This window comes from Felis catus, chromosome C1 (genome assembly GCF_018350175.1).
Source record: "Felis catus isolate Fca126 chromosome C1, F.catus_Fca126_mat1.0, whole genome shotgun sequence".
Taxonomy (NCBI): Eukaryota; Metazoa; Chordata; class Mammalia; order Carnivora; family Felidae; genus Felis; species Felis catus.
The window spans coordinates 104,351,170-104,369,715 of record NC_058375.1 but is presented as its reverse complement, the minus strand read 5'-3'; the positions used below and the strand labels follow the sequence as shown (position 1 = coordinate 104,369,715).

The 18,546-nt window shown below is 49.9% G+C and overlaps 2 long non-coding RNA genes and 5 other non-coding genes across 7 annotated transcripts; 4 read left to right on the top strand and 3 right to left on the bottom strand.

Moving 5' to 3' along the window:
* Positions 1 to 14: 14 nt before the first annotated feature.
* Positions 15 to 3,439, bottom strand: LOC111559366. Its single transcript, XR_002740255.2, has 2 exons — positions 273 to 3,439; positions 15 to 56 (listed from the first exon to the last, which is right to left on the bottom strand). It is a non-coding gene; the product is annotated as an uncharacterized LOC111559366 (long non-coding RNA).
* A 796-nt stretch (positions 3,440 to 4,235) lies between these two features.
* Positions 4,236 to 4,309, bottom strand: TRNAN-GUU. The gene has a single exon. It is a non-coding gene; the product is annotated as a tRNA-Asn (tRNA).
* A 507-nt stretch (positions 4,310 to 4,816) lies between these two features.
* On the top strand, positions 4,817 to 4,888 carry TRNAH-GUG. The gene has a single exon. It is a non-coding gene; the product is annotated as a tRNA-His (tRNA).
* A 2,113-nt stretch (positions 4,889 to 7,001) lies between these two features.
* TRNAE-UUC lies at positions 7,002 to 7,073 on the top strand. The gene has a single exon. It is a non-coding gene; the product is annotated as a tRNA-Glu (tRNA).
* A 4,367-nt stretch (positions 7,074 to 11,440) lies between these two features.
* Positions 11,441 to 15,155, top strand: LOC123379042. The gene is made up of 3 exons (XR_006582989.1): positions 11,441 to 12,875; positions 13,108 to 14,524; positions 14,677 to 15,155. It is a non-coding gene; the product is annotated as an uncharacterized LOC123379042 (long non-coding RNA).
* TRNAG-CCC lies at positions 14,591 to 14,661 on the bottom strand. Its single transcript has one exon. It is a non-coding gene; the product is annotated as a tRNA-Gly (tRNA).
* A 2,660-nt stretch (positions 15,156 to 17,815) lies between the features above and the next one.
* Positions 17,816 to 17,886, top strand: TRNAG-CCC. Its single transcript has one exon. It is a non-coding gene; the product is annotated as a tRNA-Gly (tRNA).
* Positions 17,887 to 18,546: the final 660 nt, after the last annotated feature.

Here is an 18,546-nt window from a genome sequence, read left to right as displayed (position 1 = left end):
AAAGCAGCACGTTCTTCCCTGGGCGGCACACTTGCGCAACAGGTGTATTTATTTGCCTGACAGAACGCAAAGAACACAAACCAGCTGCACCTGGGACCCGAGCCAAAGACGCGTAGGTGAGGAGTTTCAGGCTCCACCTAATGAGCCCATGGGGACACCAAAGGAGCCCGTCCCCGTGCCGTCATCGGGACAGCTCTGGGGCTACTTCGGAAGTCGCCAAGTAGAGGGACTCCGCCCCTCCCCTCCCGCTGAGAGCCGAGTCCGCACCTTACCCATCAGCAAACGAGGCTCAGAAAGAGAGCACGGCCTTGGCTCTGCAACACACACGGCTCCAGCTGGACTAGAGTGTGGCACAGGCCAGTCACCTTGTGGTCAGGGCCCAAGGGGTCGCTGAGGCTGGAAGAGGTGGTGAGCAGCAGGGCAAGGGCTGGGAGCCTTGTGCGGCTGCATTCAGCCCCGCGCCGCTGGGAATCGCCTCCGCTTGTGCTCTGTCCGCCTGGGAAATGTCACCTTGACTTTCAGGGTTTTCATCTGCAGGGGCCGAAGCAGGGATCCTGTGTGGGTGGATTCCCCGGGATCGGATCGGTGGGATGGGATTTGGATTTTTCACCGCTACTGCTCAGGTTCGATTCCAATCCAGGAGACTTTGTGGCGCTGTCTCCATACTTAGGATTTGCCTTTTCATCCCCCGAAGTCTGGTGTGCACCCAGGGACGCTTGCAGAAGTGGCTGTGCACTGAGCCCCTAAAATACGGGAGGTCAGGAGTCCGGGTCCTTGTAATGGCCAGGCTGGGAGAGGAGAGCTGGGATGAGAAGCCAGGCCAGCGGCTCCCTTCCATTCACCTCAGAAACCCAAGGTCTCACTTTAAGCGTTTTCCTCTAAAGAGAACCTGGGACTTGACTTTGTCACTCCTTTCAAACAAACAAACAAACAAACAAACAAACAAACTTTGAAACATACCCAAACAGTTGCCAGAATGGTCACATCCTATATCCCTCACCCAGGTGCACCAGTTAACATTTCCCCACATTTGCTTTCTCATTCTCGCTCCACATGTACAGACAGGACTTGTGCAGTCATCTCCAGATGATTGTTTGGTCCGCGGTTGCTCCTTTGCCTTGGGCAGTGTCGCGCAGAACCAGCCTCTGCAGGACCTTTCCTCCAGGGCCAGGGGAGGGCTTTGTCCTGTGGAGGAGAGCCCTCCTGTTCCTTCAGGAAGCAGACACCTGTTCCCTTCAGGCTGTAGAGAAGCTTCAGGCAGGCAGGCGGTTCTTCGGCTCTCCTGGAGAGGGCAGGCCAGGCGTGCCCTGTGCTTGTAGGAACACGTCCAGGTTGTCGTGCCCCCAGCACCGGCTGCCCTCCGGACTCCTCCTGGTGGCTTTGGTGGGCAGTGGATCTAGGGTGAGCCTGAGCTCTAGAACCCGCCACCCGGGGAGAGACCCTTCAGGGAAGTGCAGCTGCTGCCCCCTGGATCCTCCTGCCCTGCAGGCTCTCCTGCCCTGCAGGGATCTTCACGGGTCCTGGCCCAACAGAAGGTGAAGAATCCTTTCCCCGTGGTGGGAGGATGAGGGGGAGCGGGTGGGAAAATCTTCAAGGGGAAGGGGAAGTCTTCAAGAGCTTTCCAGGATTGTCTGCCTTGGCACTGTCAGGTAGCTGGCTGCCCTGTGATAATGGTGCTTGGTCTCATCTCGTCCTGTCCTTGAGCTTGTCCTGGCTCCACTCTGAGTCCAAGCAGACACAGGCAACCTGATTTGTGGTGTGTATTCAGTTGAGCCCCTTCCCCAAGTGGGGTAGTGACTGAGCTTCTATTTCCAGGACCCAAGGGGGGCGTGCAAGGACGCTATTGATGGGGGTTTGTCCCCCTCACCCTTTTCTTTCTCTGCCTCCGCCCTTCCTTCCTTCTCTTTCTTTTCTTTCTTTTTTTTTAAACATCAAGAGTCCCATGCTCTACGGATTGAGCCAGCCAGGCACCCCTCCTACTTCCTTTCTTGCTGAATCTGTAACCCGGGAAAACAGACAAACAAAAAGCCCTGTTTAGATGTAGATAAATTGCTCTCCGTGCACTCAGGTACAAGGGGGAAAACATCAAGTGGATAGTAAGGATGAATCTCGAATACGTTTAAACACTTTAAAGGATTTTAATAATTTACATATAATGGCATAGAACATGTTTATGTCATGTCATATTTCTAAAGAGGACTTTTTGTGTGCATCCGACTGGTTTAATAGTTGTGGCCTAAAAACTGTTTTATGTTGTCTTCCGGGTTTTCTAATAATATAGAAAATATTGGTAGATATATTCTAGTTTATACAGGTCTTGGATTTATTTTCTCTTCAAATTCCTGGTGACACGTAGCCACCTAAATTTCCTATATTGGTTTTACTGGCCCAATAAGCGCACTTCAATTCCAATAGTATTTAAGGAGTTTATACAATATGAAATTATGTGTTTCAGTACATTAAAGAGATCCTAAAAGATTTGTAAATGGAGAGTAAGTCTTAGAAGTCTGGAACTCATAGTGACTTAATTATTCTTACAATATTTTGGGGTAAAGGTTTTTAGGTATTTTATATTTTTATAGTCCACATGCATTTCTCCATTATGTGTCGAGTCAATTTGCAATTTTAAGACCTACTGTTATCTTTACGTTCTTCCAATGATACTAAACTGAGTTAATTAATTAGAACTTTTCTAATTAAGAGAGAAAAAACAAAACACTTTTAATATAATGCTGCTGCACATATTTAGACATCACATAGAGTAGCTGTGGGCAACGGGTTCAGAGGAGGTGTGGGGACCTTGAGGAGATATTGGTGAGGGTGAAAAACACATGCAACGTCTGCTCCAGGAAGTAAAGCGCTGTCAGGGAATGGTAGGGCAACTTTAAAAGATATGAGTGATCAGAGTTCCTGAAAAGACTGGGACTGGGGGTAAAGAAGCAATTTTTGAGGAGACAACAACAGAAGGACTTCCAATCATTATAATGATTGTAAACCCACCGATCCAAGGAGCCGAATGAACATGACGAATGAGCACAAGAGACAGGAAGGAAACCGTATCTAGTCACATCATAATTGTATTGCTCAAATCCATGGAAAAAGAAAGCAAAACCAAAAACAACTGTGCAGAAGCACCCAGAGGAAAAAGACATGGTACGTACAGAACACAAAAGTAAACAGGATGTCAGTTTTCTCCCCGGAAGCGGTGCAAGTGAGAAGGCAATGGAGCAGCATCAAAGTCAAGGTGGAATTCTACGCCTCCCCTCCAAAAAAGGCTTTCAGAAATGAAGGTGAATGACATTGGAAGACATACAAATGCTGAAAGACTACATCACCAGCAGACCCACACCACAAGAAATGTTAAATCCTCCAGGAAGGACACTGATACCAGATGGGAATCTGCATGTAGCCAAATGGATAAAGGACAACAGAATGGTAACCGCATGGGGAAAAATTTATATATATATATATATATATATATATATATATATATATATATATATTACATATACACACACATACATATAGATACATACATACACACACATGAATACGTATATATACATATATGTGCACCCACACACATATGGTTTTTAAATTATTATTTAAATCTCTGAAAAAACATGGAGCAGATGAAACGAAAGTGATAACGATGGGTTTTGGGCTTTCTAACATGCAAAGTGAAACGCGTGATAGCTGCAGCCTAAAGGTGGGCAGGGGAATAATGGGAAGAGGCATGGGATCACTTGGAGGGAAGCTGGCAAGTTACAGATGTATATGTTATGAAGCCCAAAGCAGTAGCTGAAATAACAAAAGAAAGAGTGATAGCCGATAAGCCCACGGGGCGGGGAAGTCGGATCATACAAAAACCATGTAAACGCTATGTTATTAGAGCAATTGCTCTTCTAGGACTCTACCCCGTAGAAATGTTGGTACAAGTGACCAAAGATGTGTACAAGAATGAGGACTAAAGCAGTGTTTGTAACCATAAAATTCTAGAACCAACTTAATGTAAAGAATCTAAGGAAGGGGCTAAATAAATACTAGCACAAACAAAGGGTGGCAGAAACTGCATTGTTGGAAGGCATTCAGAGGGTTCTACTCTTTCGAGGACTTCTGGATTCCCAGCGACCGGTTCTCCTCCAGAGCTCTCCCGCTCTCATCCGTGAGGACCTTAGGTCCTCCGGCTGTGCGCGAGTGCCAAACGCTTTCTACGTTCTAGAAAAGAAGCACCTCGTCCCTGGGTGGGCTCGAACCACCAACCTTTCGGTTAACAGCCGAACGCGCTAACCGATTGCGCCACAGAGACCTTCGGGAGAGGAGGCCCCGCCCACAGCCCGATAGCGAGCACGCAAGGCCCTCAACGCTAGGAGGAGCCACCCGCCTTCTGTCTGAGGCCAGCGGCGCCTGAGGGAAGCTGAACGCCGCTGGGCTCCCCGGACGGCTCTTCCCGTTTGTTCCGCCTTCACCCGGCCTTCGGCGGGGCCGCTGTGGGGGAAGCTGGAGAGCCGGCGGGGTGGGGCGTGGTCCAAAGGGGCAAACGCCAAGAGAGAAGCGGGAAAAGAGAAGCGGGGGAGGCGTGGACGCGGACCACGAGACTTCCTAGGGCGCCTGTGCAGAGCCACCAGCCCAATCCGGGGACAAGGAGAACGGTTTTTGATGGTTTTTCTTCCTCGCGTGTCAGAATGGAGAAGAAGGGAAGGAGAATCCAAGGGCGGCCCGCAGTTGTCCGGGAACAAAGCAGCGCGGAAACTGGAATGACTTTGCGGCAAAAGTGCTCGAGCGCCGGCCGGGCTTGTCATCGGGCTGGTGGCGCGCCGTGATCGTATAGTGGTTAGTACTCTGCGTTGTGGCCGCAGCAACCTCGGTTCGAATCCGAGTCACGGCAGTACCTGGAGCACTCGCCGTTCCTCTCTTTTTTACTTTGGGTTTCAGCCTGCCCCGGCTGCGCCCCTTACCTGGGGGACAGAGAGGGCCCCGTGCTTTCCGCTGGCCACCCCGCGCCACCACGTCTTCACCCGAAGGGAAGGAAAGGAAAACTCGCCACAGCACTAACCTGGCGACCTTCTCCGTTCCGTTGGACTCTGACCTCAAGTCAAATCAACTAAAGGACTCATCTCCAGCGCCGCTCCAAAATGGCACAGTCCTCGATGCCCTCTACCTGTCCAGCAAGGAGCCTCATATGGTGGGCTCTAGTTGCTGCCAAACGGCGTCTCTGTGGCCCTCAAAATCTAAAGGGCCTGAAAGACCACACAAAACGTTCCATCACCTAGGTGACACCTCCTCCATAGACCTGTTTGTCGGCTTGAACCTTGGCCCCTGCGATTCAATCTCTGCCTCCGCGGACTTTTTCCATTCTTGGCTCTCTATGATCCTCCTTAACCGTCCTCACGGTGAGCTCCCTCGTTACTTGCGGTGCGCTCGCAAGGCTTTTAAATGCCTTCGGGCAGCCGCTTTCCACGCCAAAGGGTATTCATCGGGATACCACCTGGAGTTGTGGTCGTGCCACATCTTTGTCAAGAGTGGGGGTGTCCCCCTCTTTATCATGTTGCCGTGCTGCTGGGAGTAGTGCTATCTCAATGTGACTTTAGTATCCATTGCTCTGAGGGCTGAAAATATTGAGCACTCTTTTACGTGCCACGTCGGCCTTGTGTATCTTCTTTTCCCGAGGATCTGTTTCAGGTCTTTTACCCATCTAAAACACTTGAGTTGTTTGATTTTTTCTTTTAATTAGCAGCTTGGGGGAGCTCCTCACACATTATAATGACAGGTTAGGGGGTTTGTATGCCTTCTCCCTTGCTTGCTTGCTTGTTTTGTCAGATGGGTTTTGTGAGCACGTTCTCCCTGTCTGTCGCTTGCTGTTTTCATCGTCTTCCTGGGGTCTTTGGATGAGAAGATATGGTTAATGTTGATGAAGTCTAGGTTATCATGTCTTTTCTTTTAGACGTATTTTCCCCCTGGGTCTTGTTTACTAAATCTTTGCCTACCACCGAGTCACAAAGTGTCCTCAAAAAGTGCTTTATACCTTTACCTTTTATGTTTTATGAGGCACCTCCAATTGACATTTGTGTGTACTGTGAGGTGGAAATAAAGCTGTTTCCCTCCCCCTCCCCATATTGAACCTATTTCCTTTCTCCGTTGAACTGCTCTTCTTGAAAACGAATTCACCAGGTCAGCTGTGGGTCCATTTGTCTGTGTGTGTCTCCCGATGCCACTGGCACATTGCACGGTACTATAGGGGCTCAGAGTAAGTCTTCAAGTCCGCTAGCGTAAGCCACACCACCCACACAACCACCCGTTTTGTTCTTTCTCACACAGTGCAATACACTTGAGACGTGTAACAACTCATGTAACCAACACGCAGGTCCAGACATGCCGTCACTTCATCCCGCTCACTTCCGTGTGGGACACAGGATACCCCCCCTCCCAGACGTAGCGGTTACCCCCCGGTGGTCAAAGATCCTCTGATGTACCCCACCCTCCGGGGAGAAGGAATCTCCAGTTGTCTGCGGGGCCGCCGAACAGGCCAAATGTCCGGTGGGCACGCTGCAGGGGCAGCAGGCTGTAGGGCGGGGCGGGACCCGGAATCCAGTCGTTCAGGGCCGCCGGCTCTTCCTTGAAAGCCGTCTCGGTCCGCGCGCCGCCTCCGTCGCTGCGTCCCTCGGAGTCCTTTGGGGGATGTTGAGGACCGCGGGGTCTCACGCCGGGCGGGGTCCGCCCCTCGCGCCTCCTCACGGCGACCTCGCATCCGCACGCGGCCGCCTCGCGAAGGCGAGACTCCCGGGCAGCTCTGGGGTGCGGCCCGGACCCGGCCACTTGTGGACCTGCCAGCCCTCGGCGTCTCCTGCGGGCTCTTGCTTTGGAGAGAGCGGGGAGGGAAGGTCCTTAGGGAAGGACTCCTGGGAGGACGGCTGAGCTCCCAGAAAGCCCGAGGCCTTGCAGAGCGCAGGGGGAAACTGTCACTCTGGTGGGAAGCAAGGAGAAGGAAGGGCTCCGTCGGTTCCCTGGTGGTCTAGTGGCTAGGATTCGGCGCTTTCACCGCCGCGGCCCGGGTTCGATTCCCGGTCAGGGAAGTGGGGCTTTTTTTTTTTTTTTTTTTGCTTTTGGTTTTGTAGGTTGGTTGTTGGGCTTTGGTTTTTTGTTTTTTTTGGTGCCCCAATCTTCCTTTCATCCCCGGAGCTGTGCTGGCCGTCATCTGCGCTGCGCACCGCACCGACTCTTCCTTCACCTTCAGCGCTCCGGGGAAAGGACGCCAGGCCGCTCTACACGGCGCACTGTGCTTGCTGGGCTCCAAGTCAGCCGCCCCCAGGAGTGGCCTCAGAGGGCGACTAAGCATCTGGCTTGGGTTCACACTGTCGTGCAGAGGTTCAGATTCCTGTGGGGCCGCCCCAGGGACGCAGATCCGACCGAGTTCTGGAGGCCAAGCACGTCGCGGTGCTGCTGTGGACCCCTGGACACCGGCTGGTGGGCCGAGCCTCTCAGCTCAGTCCGCGCATAAAAAGGCTTACTTGGCGTTTGGGAGAGGTGCCTGGACGCGATACCCTCCCGGCCTGAGAGGCAGGGGAGGGGAGCGGTGGGAGGGGAACGGGTCCTCCTGCAAGGCTGTCCCATTCGCAGACTAAGCGGTCTAGCGAGGTGATGTTAAGTGACCCAACAAAGGCAGCATGTCAAGTGCGCACAAAATGGAAAACTGTTGTCGCCGCCGTAAGCAGGGGTAGGAGTGAGCATCAACACCAGGATGTCAAAACGATGACATCACAGTCAAATCCGTTTCTACAAGGGCTGTTGCATTTAACGCCCCCGTAGACTCTATACACCAGGCCCTGGGCACGTTTTCCTTTTTCCCTTCGATACCGGTTCCGAAGACCTGTTGGGGTACATGCGATGTCCACTGTGAGGCACGAGGAGAGCGAGCGAGGGCAGGGGGAGTTGCTGCGGACCTGGACTGCAGAGGCGGCAGCGCAGGGGCTGCGGGTCGGTGGGTGTGGAGCCGCTGCTGAGAGACCGACCGCTTAAGGGGTGGGGTGGGGGGCGGTTAGCCGGCAAGGGGTGGGAGCGGGGAGGTGGAGGGAGTCGCCTGAACTCTTTGGGGAGAGTGGTTTGGAAGAAGGGCGAGGGTTGGGGGGAGGGGGAGGGCGGTGACCCTGAGCGAACCAAGCGGGGACAGAAGTGTGCAGTGTGCTTGGCGAGCCCACGCTCACACCATAGGGGAGAATCGTGGCCCCGAAGGTGGTCTTCCCGGAGCCGAGGCTCGGCTGTGGCCCTCCCGTTGTCCTGGCGCCTGCGGTGCCCTCAAGCGCAGCGAACTCAGCTGCGCCCCGCCTGTTGGTGGGGGACCGCTTTCGGTGGCCTCTCCATGTTCTCCCCCTGCTCTCTTAGGTGGTAGGACTACTTCCCTTGCTCCCGTGCCGGCCCGCCGGAGACGCTGTCCTCGAAGCCGGAGAAAATTGTCCCGTGCCTCTTTCTACCCCTCTTTCTTTAGCACCGACATTGCGCGTGGTCCAGAGAGCCCTTCGGGAAACCTTGGGGCTCACGTCCTCCCTCCCTCCCTCCCTCCCCTCCCCCACAGGCCTATACAGGGGCAGGGGATCCCAGAATCCCTTAACCCGGTAGGTGGGGGTTTTTTTGTCTCTTGTTTTTGTTTTGTTTTGGTTTGGTTTTTTGACCCTGTGTACTTTGTGGCTCTTTCTCCGTAGCGTTGTCAAACCGAGGGCCAGAATTACCTTCTCTCCCTTTTGTTTGTACTCACACCCCGGGCTCATGCGCAGGGTGGCATCAAGTGACCGCTTTTTAAGAGACTGCCTGGACGAAACATGGATGGTGTGTTGGAGGTGCAGAATATAACCTGGTGGGCAAGAGGCACCGCATGGTTCTCACAGGCTTCCCTTCTCTAGCGTGTCACTCCAAGAGGTGCGGGATTTTTAAATTCACCCCTGCCATCTGGGTGATGCTGAAGGCATAGTTTTCAAAGTCAGAAAATACAATCTATTTCATGTTGGTTTAAGAGGTGCTTTTGGTGTGTGTGTGTGTGTGTGTGTGTGTGTGTGTGTGTGTGTGTGTGTTTCCTTAAGCTCAGTTGGTACCTTTAAAAACATAGAGCCTAAAGGCAGATGGCAAGCTTGCAGGTGCCAGCACAAAAAGTGAAAATAGAGGCATCAAAGCTCCTTACGTTCCTAGGTGGATTGCCAAGATAGCTTCCTTTGTCTTCTGTTTGGGGACCTTGAGAGCGAGGAACACGGAAGACACAGATGCTTTCAGTCCCAGGCTCACTTGAGAAGTATTAGAGGAGGTCCCCACTACATTAAGGTGGGACCCTAAAGTCCTAAGCCCTTGGGGGTAGGAGTGATGCCATCTAGTCCTGCTGCATCACTCCTACCCCTGCAAGTCCCGGGGCTCTTTGGACAAGGAAGGCAGCCTTGGCTCTACAAGCAGTATAAGGAAAAGGAAAGTTTAAAAAGCCCATGAGAATGAATGAATGAATGAATGAATGAGCGAGCAAGCAAGCAAGCAAGCAAGCAAGTGGTGGCTGGCTGGCTCACTGGGTAGGGCAGGTGAGTCCTGATCCTCGGGGTTGTAAGTTACAGCCCCACAGAGGTTACTTAAAAATAAAATCTTTACAAGTACAATAAAATAAGGGCATCTGGGTGGCTCAGTCAGTTGAGCGTCCGACTTTGGCTCAGGTCATGATCTCACAGTTTGTTGGTTCAAGCCTCATGTCGTTCTTTGCACTGACAGTGTGAGAGGCCTGGTTAGTATTCTCTCTGTCTCTGTCTCTGTCTCTGTCTCTCTCTCAAAAATGAATACACATTTAAAAACAAAATAAAATAGAATAAAATAAAAGGCCCATGAGGAAACTGTGGCCATGGGCCTGACCTCTAGTGGATTTAGCCTTGAGTACACATAGCCTGGGTAGTCTGGGAAGCCTTAGGACGCCAAGTTGGTGTGGTCTGTTCCCTAGCCAGTAACAAACCCCAAGGGCCTGCCACAGGGGAATATATTCAAAGGAGAACGTACTCATCCGAGGGCTGTAGAGGGCTATAGAGGTACCCACCTTCCAATAACACTTCCAGAGAATCAGCTAGCATCTAGAACTCAGTTATAAGACATAAGAACAAAATCTCATGGATCTAGAATTTTAGAGATGCTTCTATCAATCCTCGTATCAAATCAGACATGAAGATGGAAATTAGGAAATATTCTGAGTCAAACAAAACTGAAAATACTGCATCTCCTGCACAAGGTGTGGTGAAACCAGTCTTCAGGGGACAATACACAGCCTTAAGTGTAAATCGAGACAGTTAGGGCTGATTGCTAATGAGCTAAATCTCCATCTCAAAGAGTTACAGAAAGAATAACAACAACAAGGGCAGGTAGGAGCAGAAATTATATACAAAAGCAGGACTTTGAAAATAAGAAACAAAGTTAAAAAATAAATACAAAGAAAAAAGAAAATTAGAAATAAATATACAAAAGAGAAAAGTCAATGGTTGGATCTTTGAAAAACACTACTCTGCTAAAACTGGGAGGAGGGAAGAAGGAAGTCACTACTACTGAACTGGTAGACTTAAGGAAACAATAAATGGATATTATAAACACATATATACCAACCAATTAAAAGACTTAAGGGAAATGTATGTCTTGTAGTAATGATTTGCGCGGAGGGCGAGGGGAGGACTAGTCCTACAACCTTAAAAAAAAATTTTTTTTTAGAATTCAAAAATCTTCCTGCAAAGAAAGCTGAAGGACCAAAAAAGTTCATTCGAGAAAATGACTCCAAAGCCCAGAAATTTTAAAAGCGTCAAAAGATGGCAGAATTCCCCAACTTATTTTTATGAGTTTGGATTGAAACCAAAAACTTCCCAAAAGGCAACATGAAAAACAGAATTACAGGCCTGACTTATTGCTGAGTATACATAGCTACAAACATTCTTCAAAATATTGAAATTAGCTAGCTAGCTATCTAATGTTTATTTTTGAGAGAGAGAGAGAGAGAGAGAGAGAGAGAGAGAGAACACGGGTGGGGGGAGGGGCAGAGAGAGAGGGAGACACAGAAGGCACAGAACCCGAGCAGGGCTGGAACCCACCAACCCTGAGATCATGAGCTGAGCTGAAGTCGGACGCTTAACCAACTGAGCCACCCTGGACTCCCTGATTCCAGATGTATATTTAAAAATATGTTATGACAAAAATTGGTCTTAATCTAGGAAAACAGTTGATAATCATTAGAAAATAAATTAAGGGGCACTTGGGTGGCTCAGTCGGTTAAGTGCCCCACTCTTGATTTCAGCTCAGGTCATGATCTCAGGGTTTGTAACATAGAACCCGAGTTGGGCTCTGTGCTCACAACTCGCAGTGCTGAGCCTGGTTGGGATTCTCTCTCTCCCTCTCTCTCTCTGCCCTTCCCCTGCTCCCATGTGCTCCTGTTCAACCGCTCTCTGTCTGTCTGTCTGTCTGTCTCTCTCTCTCTCTCTCAAAATAAATAAACTTAAAAAGAAAATAAATTAATTCATCATATTAACAACTTAAAGGAGGAAAATCATAATCACTAAAACACAGAAAAGGTGTTTGAAGAAATTCATTATCAGTTTATGATTTTTAAAAACCTCTTAGCCTAACAGGAATAGAAGAGAACAGCCCTAATCTGCTTAAGGGTAGCTTCCAAACCAAAAACAAACAAAACACCTTCAGCACACATTACAGTTGATGATAAAATACTGATCTGTCCTCCCCCCCCCCCCCCCACCCGGTCAGGAACCATCAGAAAGCAGACGAATAGGCCACCTTGACCATTTCTCTTCACCACTGTCGTGGAGATCTTAGCCAGTGAGAAAAGGCAAGAAAAATGATGAGAAATGAAAAATGAAAAATGAATACTATCATTATTGGCATACATGAAATAAACTGCTGGAACTATAAAGAGAATTGAGTGTATTTTTGGTACATACACAAAATCAGAGAAAGGGGGCTATGATGAGGATTCAGGAAATGAAGGTATTGAAAACAGTATCAATGTTCAATGATCATAGCATATCATAATTCAATCCCAGGTACTGGGGTGGCGGGGGGTGGGGGAATATGATCCCTACCTCCACCATAACCCAAATCATTTCAATGTGGACCGGACACCGAAATGTGAAATGAACTCACAAGTGATTCCAGTTGCTATTAATGTAGCAGCGTATTCCTGTGATCTCAACTCTCAAGGGTAAGCAAGGATTTAAGAAATAAGACAAAAAGGTGAATTCTTAGTGACGAGGCTGATCAAGTGGACTACCTCAAGAATCTCTGCTCACCAAAGCACAGAATCAAGGGTAAAAAGTCAAGTCACAATTTGAGCGAATATACTTGGCAGCCAAAGAGATTTAATGACTGCTTGCAAAACAAGAGGAAAAAGACCGACCTATAGAAAAGTCACCACGGTGGGGGGGGGGGGGAACCTTATGGGAGAAAATTCAAGTGGCTAACAAACGTGTAACGGTGCTCCAATTCATAACCAGTAAGGGCTTTACAAAGGAAACCCCAATGAGAGAACATTACAGACAGGCAAATAACACCACTACTAATTAAATGGGGGTAGGGGATTAGGTAGAAGGTTCTGACCTGGTAAAGCATGGGAGTAAAGGGCTAATACTATTTTACTTCTTCATCTGTGTGCGGGTTACACAGGTGTGTGCATTACAATCAGTTGTTATGCTGTACACGCAGATTCTGTGCATTTTATGTATCTTACAATTTTTCAACACCCCTCCTCACACACACCCTGATGAATCCTATGAACAGAGAGAAGGTGGTTGAGATTCCAAGATTTTGTTTCACGAAGAAAGGTGAAACCACATGCCTCCAAGGACATCCCTATGCAGACCAGATCCATGAAGGTGAGTTTTGGGTTGATGTGAAGTCAAAGAGTACTCTCCCAGAACCAACCGTGATGTAAAATAATCTGTGAAGGCTAAATGCCTTTAGTTGTGTCATTTGAACACTCTGAAAAGGCTGTAGGCGGGAGCCATAACCTTTCAGATCTCTCCTCTGCTGTCTCATTGCTTAATTCACAACCCACAGCTCCTTTTTGCTCCTCTCCTTTAAGCTCTCCAAAATATTCTCTTGCAGTCCTGCCCTTGTGGGGTCTCCTCCCCGCCCAGCGCCTTTCCTATATCTTCTTCATTGAAGATGGAGGCAAGAAGAGGGGGAGGAGGAGGAGACCGCCTGAAAACGGAACAAGTTTCTCACAGGCCCGGGAGAGGGTAAGGCAGGGAGGCAAAGACATGTGTTTTGTTTGTTTGTTTGTTTGTTTGTTTGTTTCCTTCCCAGCTAACAGTCAAGGGGAAATTTGAGGGGTTGTTACAGGCTTTAACATCTTTACTCCATCCAGCAGGTAAGTCATCAGTTTCCTTTATGTAAATCAGAACTCCTCCTCCCTCCCCAGGCCCCACCCTTAGACCCTCATTCCTGTTGACAGAGAAAATTGTGTGTCACAGCTCAGAATTTATTCGTTAAAATTTCAGATTTCCAAGAATCTAAAAATAAATTAATGACTAAAACGACTTCAATGGTTCCAACACAGTATGGCCATCGTTCTGCCCTCAAAAGTAGAAAGACAGCCTCAGAATAACAAAACTCTTGAAACTGAATAAATCAAGTTTAGTTTTAAAACGGAAAGGGCGGGGGGAACTCCTCCTCCCACCCCCCCCCCGCCCCCAATCTTCGATTTTAAGCTACTGTTAGGGGAATCCGCCAGAGATTTTTCGGATGAAAATTAATCACTCGCAGTCTCCAACGCAGTCACGCACTTAGTGCCCTCAAATGGGAATCCTTTCGAAGGAGCGTCCAAGAGGTAGAAAACAAACCCGGATCAACAGTTCCCAGAGTCTTCAGTTCTTTTCCCCTTATTAAAAGTCTACTTTTCGGGCTAACACCTGTTGGGGCGCACTGCCAGGCACGCGGCGTCCTCGCCGGAACGGCCACGCGCCCGCGGGACGCGCGCAGGCGGCGGCGGCTGATGACCTGAACCTACGCGTTTACAGCAGCTCCACGCGGGTCCACGCGGGTTCCTCCCTACCAGCCTCCACCTTTATTCAGGCTCAAGGGTGTCTGCAGGGCCCCGCGACTGCTGTCCTCCCGAGACACTTTGGTGTCTCGATCCTCGCTCTGCACTGAGACGTGGCCCGGCGGCCAACCCAAGGCCCAGCACGGGCATCGGTGACCTGGTGGCTCTTTGGGTTCCGCGGCTCCCCCAGGGCGAGGCTGAAGGTAACTGTGGTCTTAGATCCAAAGAGTCTAAACCGCAGACCCCGCGGTGTCACCTGCAGGGGGCGGGGGGGCGGGGGGGAAGAAAGGTACCAACCCGGGAGCGAGCTGGTCGCCGCGCGGCACGCCAAATGCACTTACGCATTTAGGCACAACCCCAGTGTAGGTCGACTGCTTAGTCAAGCTTTCTGCTCAGAAGCCACCCTGCGGAGTTTGGTTCTCATTTTCCTACTCCTGGAAGCCAGAATCACGAGATGCTCGGACTTGCCTTGTGCAACAGGTAAAGCAAAGAGGAGGCGCCTCCTCAAACGAGAGGGGGCGCGGCCAAAAGGAAAGCAGGGCAGGATGCATTGGCCGGGAATCGAACCCGGGTCTCCCGCGTGGGAGGCGAGAATTCTACCACTGAACCACCAATGCCTCGCTCTGGGCCAGGTGCATGATGGGTCTGTGGAAACAACCTCCAGAGCGACTCCCAGCTAGGGCGCCGGGCGATTTCAAAGGTTCCAGAACAGGCTTACGCGGTCGTCTTTGCAGCACGGAGCTAAGTCACCCACAGGCACTCGAAGCAAAGGCTTCAGAAGGAGACTTCCATCCAACACAATTTCAAAATAAACTGTTTCGTCGGCTCACACCACAACTCTGAGAAAGGCTCTTCCCGACTGGCCAACAGACCCCGGCAGGAGAACGCCGGAAAGTCATCCAGACCCCTTGATGATGACCCTGAACCTTCCACCGTCAACCTCCAACATGTCACCCTAGACAGTCTGAGAAAGTAATGTGACTTGCCAGCTTAGGCAAGTAAAATTCTAACTCGGGGAAGAAATAAGAAGCAGAAGTCGACTGGCAGTAGAAGGAGGAAAGGGCGGGAATCTGAACCGAACTAATGAAGAAACGCATTTTGGTCAAGTGAGTTAGGGCTTTGTGTTTGTTTTTTTGTTTTTGTCTTTTTTACAGGAATAAATGAGTCAGTCTTGTAATCATTATAACAATAACACTCGGCTGTCTTTTACGGTGTTGAAAGCATTTAATGGATATGAGATATATCATAATTACGAAAAGGTTCATATTGAGCTTGTGGCTGATGATTGTTTTGGAGATTCTAATCTGAATTGGATGCCCTGTTGCACCGAGCTGCAGCATTGGTGACTGTGAGATGTATATGAAGAACAGGTCTTGGTGTACTGGCTTTATAAGGAGCAGGCTAATTTTTAGAAAAAATATCGATGGTTGAAATGTTAACATATTGGTCCTTTGATGATCTTGAAAGATAGGAGAGTTCCTTCCCCAGTTTTCCCTGGGGAAATTAAACTGAAGCTAGGAACTGGAGAGCTCCCCCACCCTTCGGACTAGGAATCGTTATGACTTTTTGAAGGAAGGACAGGAGCCACAGAGGTGCCATGACAGGTCTCTTGCTAGAAGAAGGCAAGCTAGGTGGAGGCGGAGTCATAAACTTGAGCTCAATAAGGAATAGGACCATCACCTCGACCTTGAAGAGCTTTGGCTCCCTCTGCCCTCTGCCCAACATCCGGGACACACACCGGCTCTGGCCAACACACTTTCAATTACCAACTGCATCAACCAGGGTACGTGTATCCCCACATCTCTTTTGAAACTACAGACCTGCACCTTCTGATTTACAAGTCACTGCCTCCTATGCATCTCAGAGTCACAAGTGCTAAAACTCAAGGCACCAGGGAGTTCCCTGTCAGCATCACACACCACCCTCTGTACCTCTAAGATCAGACCCAGGCACAGTGTGTCCCAAAATGTAGCAGTGCATTATCTTTGAGTGTTTTAGTCAATCATCAAAACAACAGCCAAATCAGTTCCTGCCCTCACCTAGAACATGTACTCCCCACCACCACCCCATTCTGTTGCCCAAACCAGATCTTGCTGCCCTCTTGGGATGTACTCTCTCACCCTCTTGGCATGCAAATGCATGTCGAGTATCATCAGTAGATAGTCCCTAACTTTACTGGGTTCACCCGCTGGCTTACTGCCATTTTATGAGTGCACCCTTCCCATCCATCAGCTCCTTCCTCCATTTAATACAACTGGATCCAGCAACCTTAGAGCCAGTCTAGTTTTACTCCCATCCATTTGCCACACTGCATCATGAGTGACCCTTCCACAGCCTAAATCTGGGCATATTTGTAACCTAAAGCCACCCATGTCCTCAGATTCCTTCACTATAGTGTCTTGATACCTATATGACATGTACTCTACCTCCGCCCATCCTCATCATCTGAATATCTCTTGCTGATTCTCAGGACTGGCAACAGTGAAGTGCTTGACAGGTCAGGAAGGATCTCACCTCCAGGTGCTGGCTTCCCTCCCCAAGGGAATGGTTTCCCACAATGCCCTCTTTGTTCTTCCAATTCATTTCATTCTACAAGTCTCCATTCAGAAGGCTTTTTTTTTTTTTTTTTTGGAAATACTTTCCTGAGTATCTGAATTGAGTGTGTGATATGTCCACTTTTATTTTGACATTTTTAAAAACTTTTTAACTTTATTTATTTTGAGAGAGATCATGAGCGGGGTAGGGGCAGAGAGAGAGAATCCCAAGCAGGCTCTACACTGTCAGCACAGATCCTGATGCCAGGCTCAAAGTCACAACCCGTGAGATCATGACCTGAAACCAAGAGTCAGACACTTAACTGACTGAGCCACCCAGGCGCCCAGATTTTGACATTTTTCATAAGAAAATTATTCATATTCATGGGAAACCTAAGTTTGTGTATGTGAACAAAAGATCAAGGGGTATCATGGTGTCCTAGTATACTCTATATTCTAAGGATGTTAGACACAATGAGAGAGAGAGAAGCAAATTGGGAAACTTTCTCTCTCCTCTCCTTCACAAATACACACATGGACATACTTGTGGGGTATAAGTTTAGGAATTCCCTGAGCTTGCATCAATGGGTTAAAAGGTTTAGGGTGAAAGTCAGCCAAGATTAGGTAAACAGGGTGGAAGCGCCCCCAGCATAGAACAAAAGCCTAGGAATGGGAAGCCACAAAATGAAAGCATCCAGGTAAACAGGACAGAAGCGCTCCCAACATAGTACAGAAGCAGAAAGTTGCTTTCACAGGACAGAGCTTTCAGAATAGCGTTCAGATTCCCGCCCTTTCCTCCTTCTACTGCCAGTCGACTTCTGCTTCTTCTTATTTCTTCCCCGAGTTAGAATTTTACTTGCCTAAGCTGGCAAGTCACATTACTTTCTCAGACTGTCTAGGGTGACATGTTGGAGGTTGACGGTGGAAGGTTCAGGGTCATCATCAAGGGGTCTGGATGACTTTCCGGCGTTCTCCTGCCGGGGTCTGTTGGCCAGTCGGGAAGAGCCTTTCTCAGAGTTGTGGTGTGAGCCGACGAAACAGTTTATTTTGAAATTGTGTTGGATGGAAGTCTCCTTCTGAAGCCTTTGCTTCGAGTGCCTGTGGGTGACTTAGCTCCGTGCTGCAAAGACGACCGCGTAAGCCTGTTCTGGAACCTTTGAAATCGCCCGGCGCCCTAGCTGGGAGTCGCTCTGGAGGTTGTTTCCACAGACCCATCATGCACCTGGCCCAGAGCGAGGCATTGGTGGTTCAGTGGTAGAATTCTCGCCTCCCACGCGGGAGACCCGGGTTCGATTCCCGGCCAATGCATCCTGCCCTGCTTTCCTTTTGGCCGCGCCCCCTCTCGTTTGAGGAGGCGCCTCCTCTTTGCTTTACCTGTTGCACAAGGCAAGTCCGAGCATCTCGTGATTCTGGCTTCCAGGAGTAGGAAAATGAGAACCAAACTCCGCAGGGTGGCTTCTGAGCAGAAAGCTTGACTAAGCAGTCGACCTACACTGGGGTTGTGCCTAAATGCGTAAGTGCATTTGGCGTGCCGCGCGCGACCGACGCATCTCGCTCCCGGGTTGGTACCTTTCCTTCTCCCCCCGCCCCCCCGCCCCCTGCAGGTGCCACCGCGGGGTCTGCGGTTTAGCCTCTTGAGGATCTAAGACCACAGTTACCTTCAGCTCGCGCCCTGGGGGAGACCGCGGAACCCAAAGAGGCCACCAGGTCAACCGATTCCCCGCGCTGGGCCTTGGGTTGGCCGCCGCCCACGTCTCAGTGCAGAGCGAGGATCGAGACACCAAAGTGTCTCGGGAGGACAGCAGTCGCGGTGCCCTGCAGACACCCTTGAGCCTGAATAAAGGTGGAGGCTGGTAGGGAGGAAACCCGCGTGGACCCCGCGTGGAGCTGCTGTAAACGCGTAGGTTCAGGTCATCAGCCGCCGCCGCCTGCGCGCGTCCCGCGGGCGCGTGGCCGTTCCGGCGAGGA